Below are 19,162 nucleotides of genomic sequence, written 5' to 3' on the forward strand. Positions count from 1 at the left end.
GATGCCTCATGGCGGCCACCGGAGTTCACCTGGACTGTACCTCAGCCTGTGTGGCCATCTATAAGGAAGGCTGGCAGGCGAGGTTGCAAACGATGCAGGTGACAGAGTTACTCCTGCTGTTGTTGCTTATTCAGACAATGAAGAGGTTGTTGGACTGCCAGCAAAACAAAGTAGAACAAGAAATATTTCAAATACAGGGATAAAAATAAAGCAGATCCTTGGCAGAAGGCAGAAATGTGGTCCTTGGACCGGGTTTCTCAGCAATTAGCCCTGAGAGGGAAGAATTGGCTGGCTTCTGGAAATACACTGAGAACATACTGAGTTTAATCACACCTTCAAATTTGCACCTTGCTGCCTGAGAGCTTGCTTCAGTAGCCTTCCTTTCTTATTCACTATGGCCGGTGCCAATAGTAGTGCAAGCATCCGGAGGTCCAGACAGGGGACATGAACTACATGTTAGGGGAGGCAGACTACACTCAATGCCTCCAAACTGTGCATCATAATGCAGATGTCTACCAGGCTGTGTCTAAGTGAACGCAACAGGAAGGCTTCCGTCATATGGAACATCAGTGCCGCTCCAAGTTTAAAGTTCTGAAGGCATTATATTTAAGGACCCACGTTGCCCTTTGCCATGAATATGGGTGATCCACCCCACTGTCCATTTTATGATACGTTGCATCAGCTTCTCCAAAATCAGACAGTGACTGACCCAGATAACGTATTGGAAGCTGCTGCTTGGATCAAGAACTGTGATCAGAACTTGGTGGCCTCTGACAACCCAGGGTAAGAGGGCACCAGCATTCTGAAGGCAAAAAGAACTCAGCCAACCATCAGCCTGCCTTGAAAACAGTTCAGGGATCAGATGAGGATTGTCAGTTGAGAATGAGCAACTGGATACAAGAAACCAGTGAGCTTGAGGACTCCTGGGATGAATCCTTGGGTGCAGGGTGCTTTCAAGGGACCACAACTACAGCAGTTCCCACAACCTTTTCAGAGGTGCATCTGCTCCGTGTCAGAGCAGCCCCATGGCCAGAATGGGTGTGTCCAGTCCAGTCCCTGCACCAGCACCAGCCGCAGCCCTGCCGGTGTAGCCTCCACACCACAGCATCCAGTCTGCTCTTCCAGAGTTGATTTTTGTTTCTGGAGGGGATAGGTCTTGGACCAGTGAGCCCCCTCCAAGGTGGGCAAGGCGAAGAAGGCAGTTAGTGGCCAGGACTATTGCAGCTGACCTGGCAGAAAACAGGAGATTGCCATGGGAATTGCTATTGCTATTAATGGGGAAGCCAGTGCTCAGCAAGACATTGCCAGTGAGCTTTGCAGAGATGCTGTCATTGCAGTCCGATGTTTGGCAACAGCAGTGGAAGAGGCAACTGGTACTTTTCAGCTAAGGCTTGAAAAATTGCTTCAGAGGTTGATTTCAAATAGCAAAAGCTAGGAACTGATGATGACAAAAGGTGCCTTTGCTAAGCTGGGAGCAGCCCAGTCCAACACTTGCCATTTTGTACTCTGGCTGTTTTTCTGTCTCCTCAGAAAAGAATAGATGAACCATGAGTGTGCAGAATAGGAATATGCCTGTTAGTTTCTTTTCCCAGAAATCTCCACAAATCGAAAGATCTGTCAGAAACGAGAGGGGTAGCCTAATAGAAAACCATGGGCCCATGTCCAAGAGCTAGTTTGTTGTGGCTTTGTCACTGATGTGAGATTTCGTTTACCCTGTCTACAAGTTTCCTCATCTGTAAAATGAGGGATAGATAGTAACTCTTCGCCTGCCTACCTCACAGGGTTGTTGTGAGGATCATAAGGCTAATAAATGGGAAAGGGTTTAAAATTTAGAAGCACTACACACATGTAACTTTTTAATGCAAATGACCTTGGCTGAGGCGAGACCAGGGTGTGCACATTAATTTATACAATAGAGAAGCATGGTTGTGTCCTATGACTCATTACTAGTTTACTTGACTGTTACATAGAGTTTGAGAGCTTCATTTTTTAAATCCCTCTGTGGCTCTTTAGATAGTATAGGCACAACAAATATTTGTACCTTTATCTATTCTATTTTCACTGCTATTTGAACAGCACTGGGTAAGCACTCTGAGTAGTCAAACCATCTCTCCCTCCTTCATGTTACTAGTTCATAGTCTCCTGTCAATGTAAGGATATGATTAAGGACCAACAGGAAACAACAATAGTTTGTTATGGTTCATATTAGCTATTTATAAAGAAGTGTGAGTAAATTATGTCTTTAAATATTGGTTGCCATTTGAACACTGGAAACAATGCACATTATTTCAGTTTGCAATCTGCTTTCAACAAATTTTATTTTTTTCTGCTAGCTGTTTTTTGGTGTTTTTGTTTGCTTATTCTATTTTTGGTCTAATATGTTATACAGAAGAAGTCTTAGAAAACTTTCTAAGGTCACTTTTTCTCAGATAGCAGAGACAAAAGTTCATCTAGTCAACAGCACATGATCAAAGAGAATAGCTTTCGTTTCCCCTTTAACTTTGGGAGCACTAGAGGGTGGTTTGGACAGACACTTGTAAGTGCAAGCCCTCATCGAATATCCACTTTCCTTTCTCCCCTGCCTCACCCACTCATCCATACACAGTGACTGTCTTTGGAGGACATGAAAGTGATAAGCTGTACTTTCAATTTACTTTAGAAAGAAAGCCATTACTGGCCGTCATTGAACTAACTTCAAGCTTTTTGAGGGTTACTTAGTACTTCTAGGAGATACAGATAGGAGTCCTTGCTATTTAAAAAGCTTTCCTGTGATTTACAAGCTGGGGTAAAAAAGAGTGGGTGTGTTGGGAAGGGATTTTGCAGGCTTGGGTTCTTACCTAAGTGCTAGACACACAAATAGGTGGAGAAATGGTCAAATGAGCAGTGGGACCCTGCTTGGAACCACGACTAGATGGCAAACAAGGAAGCTGCTCTGGTGAGAGTGATGGGCATATGAAGCAGCTGGTGTGGTGGAATACAGTGGAATCTTGTTAGAACTCCTGGATTCTAATTTTCAATTTTTTTTTCATTAGGCAAATCACTTGCCCTTTTTCTGCCTCAATTTATCTCTTAATTGAAGGATTGTACTAGATGCTTTTTTTCCTGGTGCCTTCCAGTTCTAAAAAGTTTTAAATAGTATCATAAAAAATTGAGTGTAATATTTGTCACAGCAGCATATTAATGTATGTAACTGGTAACAATTGTATTTTGATGATGTATTCTATGATATTAATGTTTATTAATATTCTCATTAACTTGGGCATCACACTAAACATACATAGCATTGAAATTGATATAAATTGTACACAGTATCTCAACTGTTTGTGGCCATTTTGTGGAAGGATGGGTATTGGTTGTAACTAGATAACACATACATACATAGGTAGATTTTTCTGGAAAAGCAGGGAAGTTCATTGAAAACTGAGAACTATACTATATAAATCTCTTAATGGTAACAAAGTATATAGGGATTTATTTGAGATACAAGAAATGCTGAAGAACACAAGTGGAATTAATGTTCAAGATGATTGTGAAATTCTAATGGCTGAAGTAATTTTAATGGGAGAAAAAAGTGAGGGAAAGGCCTTGAAGAAGAAAACAGAAAAACAGTGTCAAGTGGAGGGAAGTTGTCACAAGGAGAGAGCTAAAGCAAGCCCTAGGAATCCTGCCTGCACTGTAGGCCCGGCCGTTTCTACCTGCGTATCCTTAGACAAACGAGTCTGTTCGCCATTCTTTGACTCAGGTTCCTTATTTACAAAATGGGAAACTGCTAATAATTGTCCTACCTACTTCACAGGGGTGTTGTGAGGATTAATGAATAGATGAATGTAGATACTTTTAAATGTGTAAGGCACTACAGTGAAACAGGCATGGGGAGGAACATGCTACAGTAGTGAGTACCAAGTCCATGGGCCTGCTGGCAGAGAAATCATTTAGGACGGAGGAGAGGATGACATGACTGTCAAAGTTGAAAACCACAGTAGGATTAACTCTGCTTGCTGAAACCACAATGTGAATAAGGTGCTACGTATACCAACCTCCTACCGCCTTTATTTTTCTGTTAAGTAATTCTAGTATGAACAAAAAGTTTTAGTTGTAAATAAAAAAAGAACGAAAAAAAAGAAGTGATGAGATCTTGAAGCCCCTGACAGACAGGCTGCCAAGTTCCCTTGCTGCAGGGAATCAGCTCAGTGCAGTGACAGCTGGGAAAAGAAACAAGTTTCCCCAGGTCCCCGAAAACTTGTCTGCCTGTCCTTACAATGACTTGCATCTGGCCTTGTCTCGTCACCTGAGGCGGGAGCAAACATCACCCACCTTTGAAGCACCTTATGTTCGTGCAAGTATTAATTTGTTAGTGTACTTTGAAGCACACAGCAGACTGCACTTTTCAGTAGTTATTCTTGGGCCTGCCTCCCCTCTGCCACTAGAAGGTAAATCATTCACGGACAAATTCTGTGTTTAAATTATTCTGTATCTCTTTCAACGCAGTGGTGTACAAGCAAAGACTGGAAATTCAGAGGTCTGCCTGGTGTTGTTGAGAAACGTCTGCGAAGATGTCTGTAAAACTAGAGCTAACATAGTGAGGCCTGTTAGATCTCTTTAAAGTACTGCAATTTAATATGAAAAACAATCAGCTGGGGGAATATACGTCATTTGTCTCGTTAGATTCCCTCACATAATTTAAGAGCCTCAAACTCTTGGTTTTACAGGGTCAGGGGTTAGGAAGACAGGAAATGACCGGGGTGGGGTGTCAAGGAATTGGGCTTTGAAGTCAGAATGGCACGAAGCTAGAATCCTGGTGTCAAGCTTTATTTGCTGTGTGACCCTGGGAAAGTTATTTAATTGCTCTAAGACTCAGCTCTGCCTGGAAAATGGTCAAGTCAAAGCATCTGACTGTTCAAAAGTCTCATCTGACTGTTATGAAAACTAAGCAAAATATGCAAGTAAAGGGCTCAGAATATGTCTCACAATGTTCAAATGTGTTACTGTTCTGTGTCTGTATAGCAAAAGACATAAGAGGAGCCAATGCTCAAAATTCTATTCAAATAGCCTCAGCATAAATAATGAAATATTGAGACCAGCAGAGAGGGGTTGCATTGTGAAGCTGAGAAGGTGTCCTTCATAACTTCAAATGACAATAATGATCTCCCTTAAATGATGATAATTAGGGAGAGCTCAATTGCAAATAATTGCTCATCTGTATCCAGGAGTAAGATACATTGCCCAATAACAATCAAGATACATCACAGAACACTTTTCAGGGACACATCACACTGCAGAGAACCAAGTATGAAATTGCTTCTTGACCTTGACTTCATAATGGTTTCATGGGAGTGGATTTTAGTAAAAAGGATTTCTTTAATTATTTGGATTGAATATCTGGGAAAGAAGGAACTCAAGGATGACTTTAATGAATTTTGAATCACGTATTTTTACCTTAGTGTTTCCTTGTTGTTTCTTTTCTTGTAAGCATCACTATACAGGTTTTGGGATGCAGTGGATGGCTCTAGTTCAAGGTCATATTTTTTCTCAGGAATATATTTGCATAAAACTATATATGAATAGCATAATCCCTACTACTTTACCTCTTGGATCCATGTATTTTAGAAAATGCTGTTTTAAGCATCTGTCTACACATTTGTTTACTTCATAAATTCAGCTTCATAATATTAGATGCAGCAAGATTTAGTTTTCATTTCAGTCACACATTCTTTCCAATGGACCATTAAAAATATACAACCAGATAAGAAACTTATTCTCTTTGCCTCAGAAGTGCCTGATGTGTGACTCCCCATAGGTTACAAAATTTAATGAATACTAGAATTTTGGACAGACAAAGCAAAATCATCTAATCTGTTCTTTAGAGAACAGCTGTTGTTTTTTCACACTCAACAGATTTTTCCTTCCTCTCTTTGGGAAGCTTTCCTCTGAGTGGTCCTGGTATCCCCAAGAACCAAAGGGGGTGTGGCATAGGCTGATAATTCAAGTCCTCATTCACCAGGCCATTGTGACAAATTCAGGGATGGACAGCTGATTCAGGCAAGGCCATTTTTCTTGAGATCTGGATTGTGGATACTGTAGGAGAGAAGGGCTCCTTCTGTTTGGGTTACCTAAGAGAACAGGTATAAGCTTGTCAGTGGCCACCATTTTTTCTTGCCTTATAGAGAGAGCTTACTTGAGAATGAAGTCAACACAGAGGAAAACAGAGCCAAAAGACAAAGAGATCAAGCTCTCTCATTCTGAGTTTCTGGATCTAGTTGTATTTAACATTATGCTAAAAAATTTTTTTTGGCTTGTTACAGCTGAGTTCCTGTAAATGAAGCCTGATCACAATTCTTTAAGGAAAAGACAGGTATTATAGTTTTGTCCAACAATTAGTGTTTTCTTGAATTTCTTAAATTTCTTATATTTTATTCTCTTATCAGAGATAATCTCCACACCATGTTTGTTCCTGTAACTTGCCAAAATTGCCTACTTGACCCTTCAAATATCAAACACTTCCATCACTAGTTATCAATATTTTAAAGCAATATATATAGTTTAGGTCAAGACATCTTTGAGTATCTTTAAAAATAGGTTTGGGGGTAGGCTGTGTGCCACGGCAGATTAAACCACCTTTTAGTGGTTCACAGGTTGAGTCTCTGACATGTATTTTTTATAGCGTTGTAGGCTAAACCTATAGTTTAGGAATCACTTGTTTTATACAGGTTTCTTCTTTAAAGTACAAAAATGGATTAAGGTCTCCAATCTGGTAAATCATCAGAATCAAGGAGAGTTCTTTAAAAACATATATTCCTGAGATGTGGAAATTTTGACTCAAAGGCTCCCCAAGTGATTCTGGTGATCACTAAAGTGTGAGAACTACTGGATTAAGTGAGGGGTCAAGCTACTCTCAACAAAATGTTTTCAGACAATTTGTAGACTTAGAGCAAAAATCCTCTAAAGAAAAGGCATGGTCTAAAAATTCTTAAGATTTTGGAAGGCATGGAACTAACCAGCACTTGCAAAGTGCCATGTATTGAGCCTAAACAAACCTGGCTGAAGAAATCGGCCAGGTCATACCATCCATAAAACAAGAACAGATCACATTATTTTCAAGGAAAAATTAAGTTAAAGGCAGTAAGAATTTACAACTACTAGGTTTCATTATTCTGGGCTTCTCTTTGGACATACACTTGTTGGTTAATATCTCTACAAGGTCTGTCCTAAATATAAAATGCCTTTTCATTTAGGAATTTGTCTTTCCATCATTGAAAACTTTAGTGAATACCCTATGGACAAAATGGAAATTAATGACAGCGAAGGAGGAGAGAAGAATAAAGAGAAGATTCTATCTGGAGCTCTGAACTTAGGAAATTAGTTCTGATGAACAGAAGCAGCGGATCTGGGATCACCAACTTCTCAGATTTAGACATTGTTCTGCCCTTAAAGTAAACCAATATATACAATAAAGAGATAAAGATGCTGAGAGTTAGTGTTTCCAGGCAAATATTGGCAAAATAAGTAGAAGGGCATCGACGTGTTGTCAGGAACACTTCTGACTTCTTCATTAGTGTTTTCTTTCTTCACTGACTGTTATCAGTTTTTCTGCCGAACTCTCCAGGCTGAAGGCAGCAGAAATACTGTTCAGATGAGTTCACTGTTTTTGGGCAAGGTGATGAGGCATTTTAGCTCTGTCACCAGTAGGAACTCAAGCACATCAGCAGGGACTCCCACTGTCTTCCCAATCACTATTTCAATCAAACTAGAAGAGCTCCTGCATATGCTACAAGTGCTTTCATTTTATTTCAAACTTGGCTTAGCCTCTAATAGCTCAATTAAGGTCAGAGCAAAGCCATTAGAAATCAATAATTATACAAAATAGCAGTATGCATTTTTGCAATTCTTGTTACCATGCAGCCAATTTATCATTCCTCACCTTTATCATACGATTTTAAGACATGTATCAAAGCTTTACTCACAGTGAGTTCTGATATTATAATTATCGCAAAATCTGAAAACAGACCCTATGTATATCTGCCAATAGGAGGGCACTTAAAGCCTCTTTCAAGAATCTGTCGAGCCAAATGTGATCCCAGTACCCTCCACAGTAGTGCGGTTTCACCCAAAGCAGAGCTGAGGCAGTGAGGTACATGATGAGCGCAAATAACATAAGCTGTCCAGAACTGAGCAATGAACTTGCACTGCTGAATTAATGAGGATAGTAGTATGATACACTGGTATATCTTTTCATTCCCTACAATTCCTCACTCACTGAATTGAGGGCACTATTTCATCAGCTCTTACGGTGGAGTCCATCTAGGAAGAAAGATATTAGACCTGCAAATTTGAGCCTCAAGCTAATTTTTAAGTGTTTTTTTTTTTAATTTATTTTTGTGTACTTGAAAGGCAATGTAAAAGAGACAGAAAGACACAATCATATACACACACACACAGAGAGAGAGAGAGAGAGAGAGAGAGAGAGAATCTTCTATTTTTCTATTTACTGGTTCACTCCCCCAAATGCTTGCAACAGCTGGGTTGAGCCAGGTTGAAGCCAGGAGCTCAGAACTCAATCTAGGTCTCCATGTGGGTGGCAGGGGCCCAAGCACTTGAACCATTATCTGCTGCTTCCCAGGTACATTAGCGGGAAGCTGGTTAAGAAACAGACTGTTAAGACTGAAACTGGTACTCTGATATGGGATGAAGGCATCCAAAGTGGCAACTTAAACTGCTTTGCCACAATGCCCACCCCTGCTAATTTGTTATTAATGTTCAGATAAGATATAAATTTTGAAAGCCTGACTGTAGAAAATAATAGGCTTTCACAATATTACAGTCACCTTACATGTGAAAAAAAGCAGAGTTTGGAGATATGGGTCTACTTTTTTTTACAAGCCTGAATATAAAAGGCCCAAAGAATATGGTACAAGGAAAATTTCTGACAAGAAGAAGAAGGCATAGAAATTCCTTCTGTATTGTTGGACAAGACCAAGGAAACTGGACATGGAGTCCTCTTCAACTTCTTTTGTACCAACAGATACAAAAAATCCATTCAGATAACAAGTAAATACCCAGCAAGCCCACAACTACATACATCATCAAAAAAACAAAAATTGAAAACAAGGACTCAGATACTTGCACATCAAAACACACAGCAGCATCATTCACGGTAGCCTAAAGGTGGAAACGACCCAAACTTTATGGACAAAAATGTGCTACATACATACAATGGAACATGATGCAGTCATCAAAAGGAAGTAAATTCTATACATGCTACATAAATATTGAAGATATTACGCTCAGTAAAATGAAAAAAAAAAGGACAAATGTTGTATGAGTATATTTATATGAGGTACCCAGAATACTAAAATTCTTAGGAGTGGAAAATAGAATAGAGGCCACCACGAGCTGGGAAGAAAGAATGCGAATTTATTGTTTGAAGGATGTAGCATTTTTGTTGGGAACATTGATAAAATTTTAGAAATCAATAATAGTGAATGTTGTACAATATTTAAAGCAATTAATGCCATTAAAATGTACACGTAAAGTGGTTACATAACAAATTTTGTTATGTATATTTTACTGCGATTTTTTAAAGAGTGGACTCCCAGTTGTCCAGTAAAAGGACCAGAAGATCACCCAGTGTTCAAAATGCCATGGGAAAGACAACAAACTTCAGAAGTGTGTGCTCAGGAAACATACCAAATAAAATAAAATAAAGTAAAATAAAATAAAATAAAATAAGTCTCAATTATCCATGGCTCAGGATCCCCAGTGTCAATTAGGCTGAGGACTACTGAGGGTCCAAAGACAGTACCACCGCCAAGGAGGCGTCAGCTTTCTCTCTACCATGCTGTACCAATGCTAAACGGATACACAAGCTTCTTTCTGCACCCTGACACATCTTGGAGGAAAAGTAATGAAGGAGATCCCAAGAGAAGGACAAAAAGAATCCTGAGGAGAGACTAAACTCTGAATTGCCTAACTACCTCCAAGTGACGAAGTTTTACTTGAGACTGTAATGCTAAAACTCTATGTTCAATATATTGCCATGGGAATGACTGTTCACCGGGCAGGATTGGATCAATTGTCTAAGCCTTTTGTTTTACATAAGAAAATGAATAAATAAATACTCCCATCTCCTAAAGAATTGGTTTGTGACCATAAAAGTTTTGTTCCTCAATACTGCAGGGTTATATGGTTGATACAGTTTCCCTCCCCCCTTCCCATCATTTCCAATTTATGTATTTGTTTGAAGAATCTTCACAATATTAAACAAAAGAGAACAGGAGAATTTGCCACTCTTTCCAAATTACTGTCCCCAAATTCCAACTATTCTTTTTTTAATTAGTGACCTTATAAGGGTTTTCCATCTATTTGATTAAATTAAATTCAAATTGAGCTGGCTCAATGTGGGGAAATACTTTTTACTTTATTCTGTTTATAAACTTTGAATACAAATTCAGAAAGAGCTTTCTCTCACCACATTGATTTTTAAAAGATTTATTTATTTATTTAAAATGCAGAGATACAGAGAGAGGAGACAGAGACAGACAGAAATCATCCATCCACTGGTTCACTCCTCAAATGGCTGAAATGGCCAATATTGGAACAGGCCAAAGCCAGGAACGAAGAACTTCTTTTGGGTCTTGCAAGTATATGCAGAGGCTCAAGCACATGGGCCATCTTCTACTGCTTTCGTAGGTGCATTAGCAGGGAGCTGGATGTGGTGTCCATATGGGATGCTAGCAGCACAAGCAGAGGATTAACCTTCTATTCCACAGTGTCAGCCCTATATTAATTTTTAAATAATAAAAAGTACTCCATCTACTGTGTCATGCTTTCAAGGTACTATCAGTAAAATGAGAAGCCATAAAAAAAAATCCATTGCTTCAGTCTTTGCAGGACATCAATTAAAAAGTGACACTTGCCTTCTAATTTTTTTCAATCCCAAGAGGCAGAACTTAAATTGACTACCAAGGCAAGGCTAACCCTCTACTGAGATAAACTTAGTGAGCTAGAAAATTAAAACACAGTCAGACTAGGTGAAAAATGGCTTTAGTAATACTTTTATGGTTGGATGGGAAGGTCTTCAAACTGATTTCTTGCTGTTTCAGAGTTTTCTGGGAATTCTTTTCCTCTACTACTGAGTGCAGTTAATTTATTTCTCCACTCTGCTGACTGTGCCTGGGTTAGGAACCTCCAGGGGCAGCTGTATGCTCTGCACTGCCTTCAATATGCTGACAAAGCTTCCAAATAAAACTATTTTCAATTCTCATTTTGCAGTCCAACATTTTTAGATCACATATTGCTTAGTTGAAGTTTACCAATAGTTAGCACTTTCTATGTTTATCACAAGTAAACTTATATATCCAAATGCTTTATTTATAAGAAGCATTACACAGAAATGTGTCTTAAATATTTTGATAAAATTTTACCCATTTAATTCCAGCCACTGAACTTACAAAATTTTCAGCTTAGCTTCTCAAAGGATATATTCTTGTTCCTCTTATATAATAAAATGGTTATGCCCATTTCTGTATTTCATGGGGTGATATATTGGAACGATGTGACACAACAACAGAGTTCAAGGGTTCTACATGGATCTATGGATCTCCCACTGCCTGCGCCCATCCAAACGTAAACCACTACTATGAGAACCTCTTTGCTGAGCCTCTCCACAGAAGCCCTGACTCAGCTGGGCTCTCCTCTATCCCTGTGAACTTTGATTCCCCACACTTTTGAGTGCTCCTCTTTTCAGTATTCCTGTCTGATTACAACAAAGGCCATGTCAATGCTTTACTTACAAATAGAAAAAATTACAAAATGTAAGTTCTCCAAACCTAATTCTATAGCTCATTAAATTTCAATTTTTAATAAAAAAAAAACATAGTATCTAGGAATAGTGATAATTTAGGAGTGGAAGGAGGCTTGAAAACTCATTTTAAAGTAAATTGAAAATATAGATAAAGAAAACAGGTAAAGTTTCAAGTATAAGAGAAGAGCTGGACCTATGTATAATAAATATGGTGAAGCTTATAAGCCTACAATAATTGACATGCTTTAATGCAATGAAAGAATCACTTCTTCCTATAAAAGGGCAAACAAATAATTTAAAGTAATAATTTGGTACATATTTTCAGTTGAATATTCTCAGTTCAGGGTGAGAGTATGAATTACTTAATAAAGAATATTTGAATCAATTAGAAAAATCCTCCCCACCTGAATTTTTAATTCTTGGTGTAACCCAAGATGGCTGAATAGGAAAAAGATGGCTGATTTTGATCAGAGGAAAATAACAGAAGAAAAGAAGAGGACGTGCATTTCCAGTGGAGAGTTGAAGAGAAGTTTGCAATAGAAATTCTACGGAAAGAGGAGAGATGCCATGGAGCTGGGTGGAAAAGGCAGAAATGCAGCAACAAGGAGGAATACCACCTATGACTCCTGTAGCCAGAGACTGGAGGAGACATCAGCTTCTGAGAGCAGACTATGACAACCCTGCCACTGGTAATACTGACTGAAGGAGAACTTTGCAGACAACAGTGACTTTGAGTCCAGTCTGGATCCCCAGCAGGGGCGGGGCAGGGTACCCACCTAATCCAATGAAGCAAAAGCACCTTTCTTTCTCCCCATCACCACACAAGGGTGACAGGCAACCATCAGGGAGAAAGAACCATCTTAACACCAGTGGAGGCTGCAGTAGCTCTTGTGTGTGTGCAGCCAGGGGATTTTACCAGAGGGAAAAATCTGCCTTCACCACTGATTTTGAGTCTGGCCAGGAGGGTGGGTAGGAGTCTGGGGACCTACTTGGGACTGTAACATGCTACCATCTTCTTACCTGATCACAAGCTCTGAGGTTCAAACTGCTGAGGCGGAGCATCCACAGGCAGCTGGCAGTGGGAACATCTGTATTCTCTCCATGGACAGGGCAGGCTTGCGAGGCTGAGAGTGGATCCTCTGCACCCTATGAATGTGACAGCTTTTTTGCTGCGACTTTGGAAATTCTGTGAATGCATGACAGGGCATGAGCTGTACCTGGGTCTCTGGACAATCACCAGGTCTGGTTTCAGAGGCTCAGAGCACCCTGACTACCTGGGGTAGATCACTGCAGAGTGTTCCATGCTCACACTGAAGATCACACAGTTACTTTGGCAGTTCATGAGCCTATGTGGATAGTAAATATATTCACTGTGAGGAACCCAAGACGCTGATTACCTTGGAAGAGAGGTGGTGAGGGGGTGATTATGCCATGTTTATAACCTCTCCCCTGCAGGTGACAGAGATCTACCAAGCCAAACTTGGGTGTCACCCTGTATTCTCACCCTATCCTTGAGCACTGACCAGAGCTCCCAGGCCGCATCCAGCACATAATTTTCGATATCCCTTGCAAGATAAGACACTAAGCCATGGAGGCATAGTTCAAAGAAAAAATTTATCAAAGGAGAAACCCAACAAATGTTTCCACAAATTCCTAAAGAAAACACAGAAATACAAGAAATGAGAACAGGGAAGACAACATCACTCCTTAAAAAGAACACAATACTTCAACATTAGAAGGTGAAAACGAAGAGATTGATGAAATGCTTGAAAAGGAATTCAAAAGAATGAGCATAAAATTACTCAGAAACACAAATAAATTCATAATACAAAGAAATCCATACATAACATGGATAAAAAATTTTGCGAGAGATTGATATATTGAAGAGAAATCAAACTGAAATATTAGAAAAAAATTAAACATGTCAAATAGAACAAACAGTGGAAAGCTTCAACAGACTAAATAATTTAAAATTAAGAAATTAAATTTAAAATTAAGAAATTAAAATTAGAGAATAAACAAAATTGAAACAAAAAATACAACCCCTCCCAAAAAAGCAATAAGTGAAATTAAGAGCTATTTAAAAAAAATACAAAACTGATACACTATTGACCCAACTAACCAAAAAAAGAAGAAGACCCAAATCAATAAAACCAGAGATGAAAAAGGAGATATAACAATGGATGCCCCAGAAATAAAATACAAGCAGCTATATGCAAAAAAACTGGAAAATTTAGAACAAATGGATACGATTCCTAGACACATACAATCTACTGATACTGAATCAAGAAGGCATAGAAATCCTAAACAGAACAATAACACAGACTGAATCAGTAATAAAGATCCTCCCAACAAAGGAAAACTCGGGACTGGATTGCTTTAGTGTAGAATTCTACCAGACTTTTTAAAAAGAACTAATTCCAAATCTTATCAAAATATTTAAAACAATTGAAAAGGAGGGGATACTCCAAACATCCTTCTGTGAGACAAGCATTACCTTAATTCCAAATTGCAAAAAAGATACAACACAGAAAGAGAACCATAGACCAATATTCCTAATGAACACAGATGCAAAAATCATCAATAGACAAGAATGCTCATTTTCACTATTACTATTCAAAATAGTCCTGGAAGTTTTATCCAGAGCAATTAGGCATGAAAAAGAAATCAAGGAGATACAAACTGAAAAGCAGAAAGTCAAATCATCCCTGCTTGCAGATGACATGATTCTATATATAGGGGAACCAAAAGACTCCACTAAGAGACTGTTGAAACTCATAAGATTGGGGCCGGCGCCATGGCTCACTTGGCTAATCCTCCGCCTGCGGCGTCGGTTTCCCATATGGGCACGGGGTTCTAGTCCCGGTTGCTCCTCTTCCAGTCCAGCTCTCTGCTGTGGCCCGGGAAGGCAGTGGAGGATGGCCCAGGTGCTTGGGTTTTTGCACCCGCATGGGAGACCAGGAAGAGGCACCTGGCTCCTGGCTTCGGATTGATGCAGCGCTGGCCATTGTGGCCATTTGGGGAGTGAACCAATGGAAGGAAGACCTTTCTCTCTCTCTCTCTCTCACTGTCTGTAACTCTACCTGTCAAATAAGTAAATAAAAATCTAAAAAAAAAAAAAAGAAGAAGAAACTTATAAGATAGTTTGTTAAAGTTGTAGGATATAAAATAACATACAAAATCAAAAGACTTTGTATAGACAGCCAATGTCATGGAGGAGAAAGAACCTACAGGATCAATCCCATTCACAATAGCTACAAAAAATTTAAATATGTTGGAATAAATTTGACCAAGGAGAAGGAGCTCTACTATGAAAATTACAAAACATTAAAGAAAAAAATAGAAAAAATCATAAAAAGGAAAAATCTTCCATGTTCATAAATTACTCATACTACTAAAAACAATTTACATAATCAGTGTCATCCAAGACAAAACAGGAAATTCAAAATTCAGATCTAGATAAAGTGATGCTAAATTCATAGAGAAACTCAGAAGACCCTAAATAGCTAAAGAAATCTTAAACAACAAAAACAAAGCTAGAAGTATCACATTACCAGATTGAAGACATACTTCAGGGCAGTTACAATAAAAACAGCCTGGTACTGGCACAAAAATAGACATGTAGACCAATGGAACAGAAAGGAAACCACAGAAATCAATCTACCCATCTACAACCAACTAATCCTTGACAAACAAGATAATCAATCACTGGAGATAAGTCCATCACTTCAACAAACAGTGCTGGGAAAAATTGGATCTCTGCATGTCAAAGAACGAAACAAGACCCCTACCTTATACCTGATACAAAAATCAACTATAATTGGATTGAAGATCACAATTTACAACCTGATACTATCAAATTACTAGAGAAGAACATTGGGGGAAACTCCACAAGACATTGGCATAGGCAATGACTTCTTGGGAAAGATCCCAGGAGCAAAGGAAATCAAAGGCAAAACAGACAACTGAGATTATATCAAGTTGACAAGTTTCTGCATTGCAAAGGAAACACTAAATAAAGAGGCCACTGACAGAATGGGAGAAAATATTTTCAAACCATGCAACTGATAAAGGGTCAAGATCCAGAATCCACAAAGAGCTCAAGAAACTCAACAATATAAAAACAAACAATCCAGTCAAGAAACTGACAAAGAACATGAACAGGCATTTTTCAATGGGTGAAATTCAAATGGCCAATAGATAGATGAAGAATTGCTTAGGATCACTAGCCATCAGGGAAATGCAAGCCAAAACCACAATGAAATTTCACCTTACTGCTGGTGAGGATTGGGGGGAAAAGGTACCCTAATCCACTGTTGATGGGAATGTAAACTAGTACAACCATTATGGAAGACATTATGGAGTTTCCTCAGGGATCTGAAAATTGATCTACCATATACCCAGTCATCCTACTCGTTGGAATTTACTCAAAGGAAATGAAATCAGCACATTAAAGTTATTGGTATCCCCATGTTTATTGCAGCTCATAGCACAATAACTAAGGCATGGAATCAACCCAGATGTCCATCAACTGATGAATGAATAAAGAAAATGTAGTGTATATGTACTATATATTAATACTCAGCCATGAATGAAATCCTGTCTTTTGTGATAAAATAGATGCGACTGGAAACCATTATGCTTAAAAAAATAAGCCAGTCTCAAAAAGACAAATATCATATATTTTCTCTGACATGTGGCAGCTAATACAGAACACAAAAAATATATAGGATTGATATGCTCACTTTGGGATATGATTGTCACTTTTAGCTCATTTTTATATGCCCATGGAACTGTGGTCTTCCTACTTTTTACTTGTTGAATATTATGATTATTGGCAAATTAATCCTGTGATTATAAAGTAAAATTATTTCTCTGCAGTAACTGATGAAGAGATGAGAGAGATAAAGGACATTGTGGGGGAAGGGAACAGGGAGAGTTAGCAAAGTGTGGTTGTGTTCTAACTGTAGCCACAGAATGCATAAAATCTGTTCTCTTTATATTGATACAACATGAAAATAAAAAGGTAAATTCTTGCATTAAAAATATTTCAATGTAAGCATTAAGCATAAAAGTAACATCAGGAACTACTGAAAGCTATTTGTATAATCTGAAGTGGGAAATGTTTTCTAAGCATAAAACAAGTGAATACTAAAAGACAGAAATGTAAAATTCTATTAAGTACATGAGCCAAACACATACTATATAAGATTAATGATCACACTAGATGAAAGAATACTGGCTTTCCAGCACAATTATGATAAGTTCATGGTAGTGAAGGTGACAGTCTCAACATTGATTAGGAGTGGCCCTGTGGAGACCCGGTAAGTACCTTCTGGTAAGTACAGGCGAAGCTGTATATGAAACAAGAGACTTGGCATTGCCAGATCTTTCAAACTGTCCAGTAAAAGCTAATTTTAATTGATAGATTAAATTAAAAACAACAACACTAAATGAGGCAAAGAAAAACATTTGATATCATTTGTCCATGAAGGAAAATATATATGGATTTGATAATATAAATGTTATTCTTTTGAGTGTCAAAAAGTCAAAAGCATGGAAAATTTATATCCATCAAACACCACAATCATCTCCAAAGAGCAATTAGATGGTTTCTAAAAATAAAGCAATAACAGATCAAAAATACTGCATTTGTATAACAGTATATCCTGTAACTCAGAGACTAATATGCAAACAAAAATACAAACATGGCTTTAAATATTATGTTAGTCAGTGCTTTCCTGCTGTTTATGCATCTAATTATAATATTTGTCATCTTAATCTTTGCATTAAGCTCCCAGTGCATCTTAATTTACAGTTATAAAATGTTTCTGGAAGAAAAAAATTAGATGTGTGACCACAAAATCTGATGGACTGTTTATTAGTGCTAAAAGGATGCCAATATAAACTTAATAGCAGATTTTCTTTTAGAAATAGCACCAGTTTCCATTTATCATGCAGATTTAAGCTGTTATTGCATTGCTATTAATGTATTATACAATTAATGCAAAACCACTGCAGAAACTAAAAATCCTCTGAACTATAATTAGAATTGAGAAATGTTTGAGTACCATTCATCATCTGACCAGTATAAATGAGAACTTGACTTCAGATTCAAGAATTCAACTGACTAATTTAACCAAATTCTTTTGAAGACACAAAATTCTTAATAAACAAGCACCATGTTTCACAACAGAACCTGGCTCCATTGTCATTCATTCAGACCACACATGTAGAATAGGGCTGCATAAACAATGCATTGGAAATAAACACTGGCACATAAGTAACAAAGGTGAAGTACACAGCCCCTCAGATGTGTGTGTGTGTGTGTGTGTGTGTGTGTGTGGCAGAGAGACAGAGAGAACAAACTCCCAAAAACTCCCAATCATTGGTTCATTCCCCAAATGCCTGCAATGTCCAGTGCTGGGTTAGAACCTGAGCCAGGAGCCAACAACACAATCCAGGTCTCCCCCATGGATTTCAGTGACCCAATTTCTTGAGCCACTACTAATGTCTCCCTCGGCCAGCATTGACGGGAGGTTGGAATCAGGGACCAGAGTCAGGAATTAAACCCTGAGAATTCTGTTGTGGGTTAGAGGAATCTTAACCACTAGGACAAACACCTGCCCCCAAATATCAACTTTTAAAATCTATATGTCTCCAAGTAACTGGACAATTACCAGATCACTTTACCTTGTACTTTACTGATTCACTATAACTACAAATCTACATTTCTATCCTCAAGAAGATCCTAACATGAGTATGGAAGAATGTTGGATATCCTTACAATTGCTGAAGCAAATAATCCCAGGTGAGCCAAGTCTATGATATTCTTTTGAGGAGGCAAAGAGCTTTTTACCAAGAAGACCTAATACTCCATTCTGGGAACACCATAGCACTTGGTGACAAAACTTGGATTACCCACTTGCTCCATAAATGCAGAAATAGTATTGTTGTCCATGCAACAACTTCAGATTGTGGTGAATTCTGAAAGAGGCACCACTGCTTCACCTGTATATATAGCTTGATATGATTAAGACAACAGAAAAGACACACTAGTAGTCTGCAGCTGAGGTGGGACTAGAAGTCAATTTTCTCAGTTTTAGGGCATAATGATAAAAACATGCTATAATAAATGAAAAAAAACAGTCTATGGGGAAAAGCTAAAATAATTTAGCTTTTTTGGATTTATATAATGAACTGAAAACATTTTTCAATTTTGACAAGCAGATTTCCCTGGATTTGTTAACATCAGAACAATAAAAAATGGGTCACATTTCTTTCTCTAAATCTTAATATGATAAATGATTTTCAAGTCACTTATATTATAAATCAATTTAAAATGTGTGAACCAATTTTAAA

At 38.3% G+C, this 19,162-nt stretch overlaps 1 protein-coding gene and 1 pseudogene across 7 annotated transcripts in view; one reads left to right on the forward strand and one right to left on the reverse strand.

Annotated features, from left to right (window-relative positions):
• Positions 1–19,162, reverse strand: part of SLC35F1 (solute carrier family 35 member F1) — a 632,790-nt gene that overhangs the window by 267,033 nt on the left and 346,595 nt on the right. The gene's annotated exons all lie outside the window — the stretch shown is intronic.
• LOC127492982 (myb/SANT-like DNA-binding domain-containing protein 7) lies at positions 395–1,495 on the forward strand (annotated as a pseudogene).

Source organism: Oryctolagus cuniculus, chromosome 5 (assembly GCF_964237555.1).
Source record: "Oryctolagus cuniculus chromosome 5, mOryCun1.1, whole genome shotgun sequence".
Classification (NCBI taxonomy): Eukaryota; Metazoa; Chordata; class Mammalia; order Lagomorpha; family Leporidae; genus Oryctolagus; species Oryctolagus cuniculus.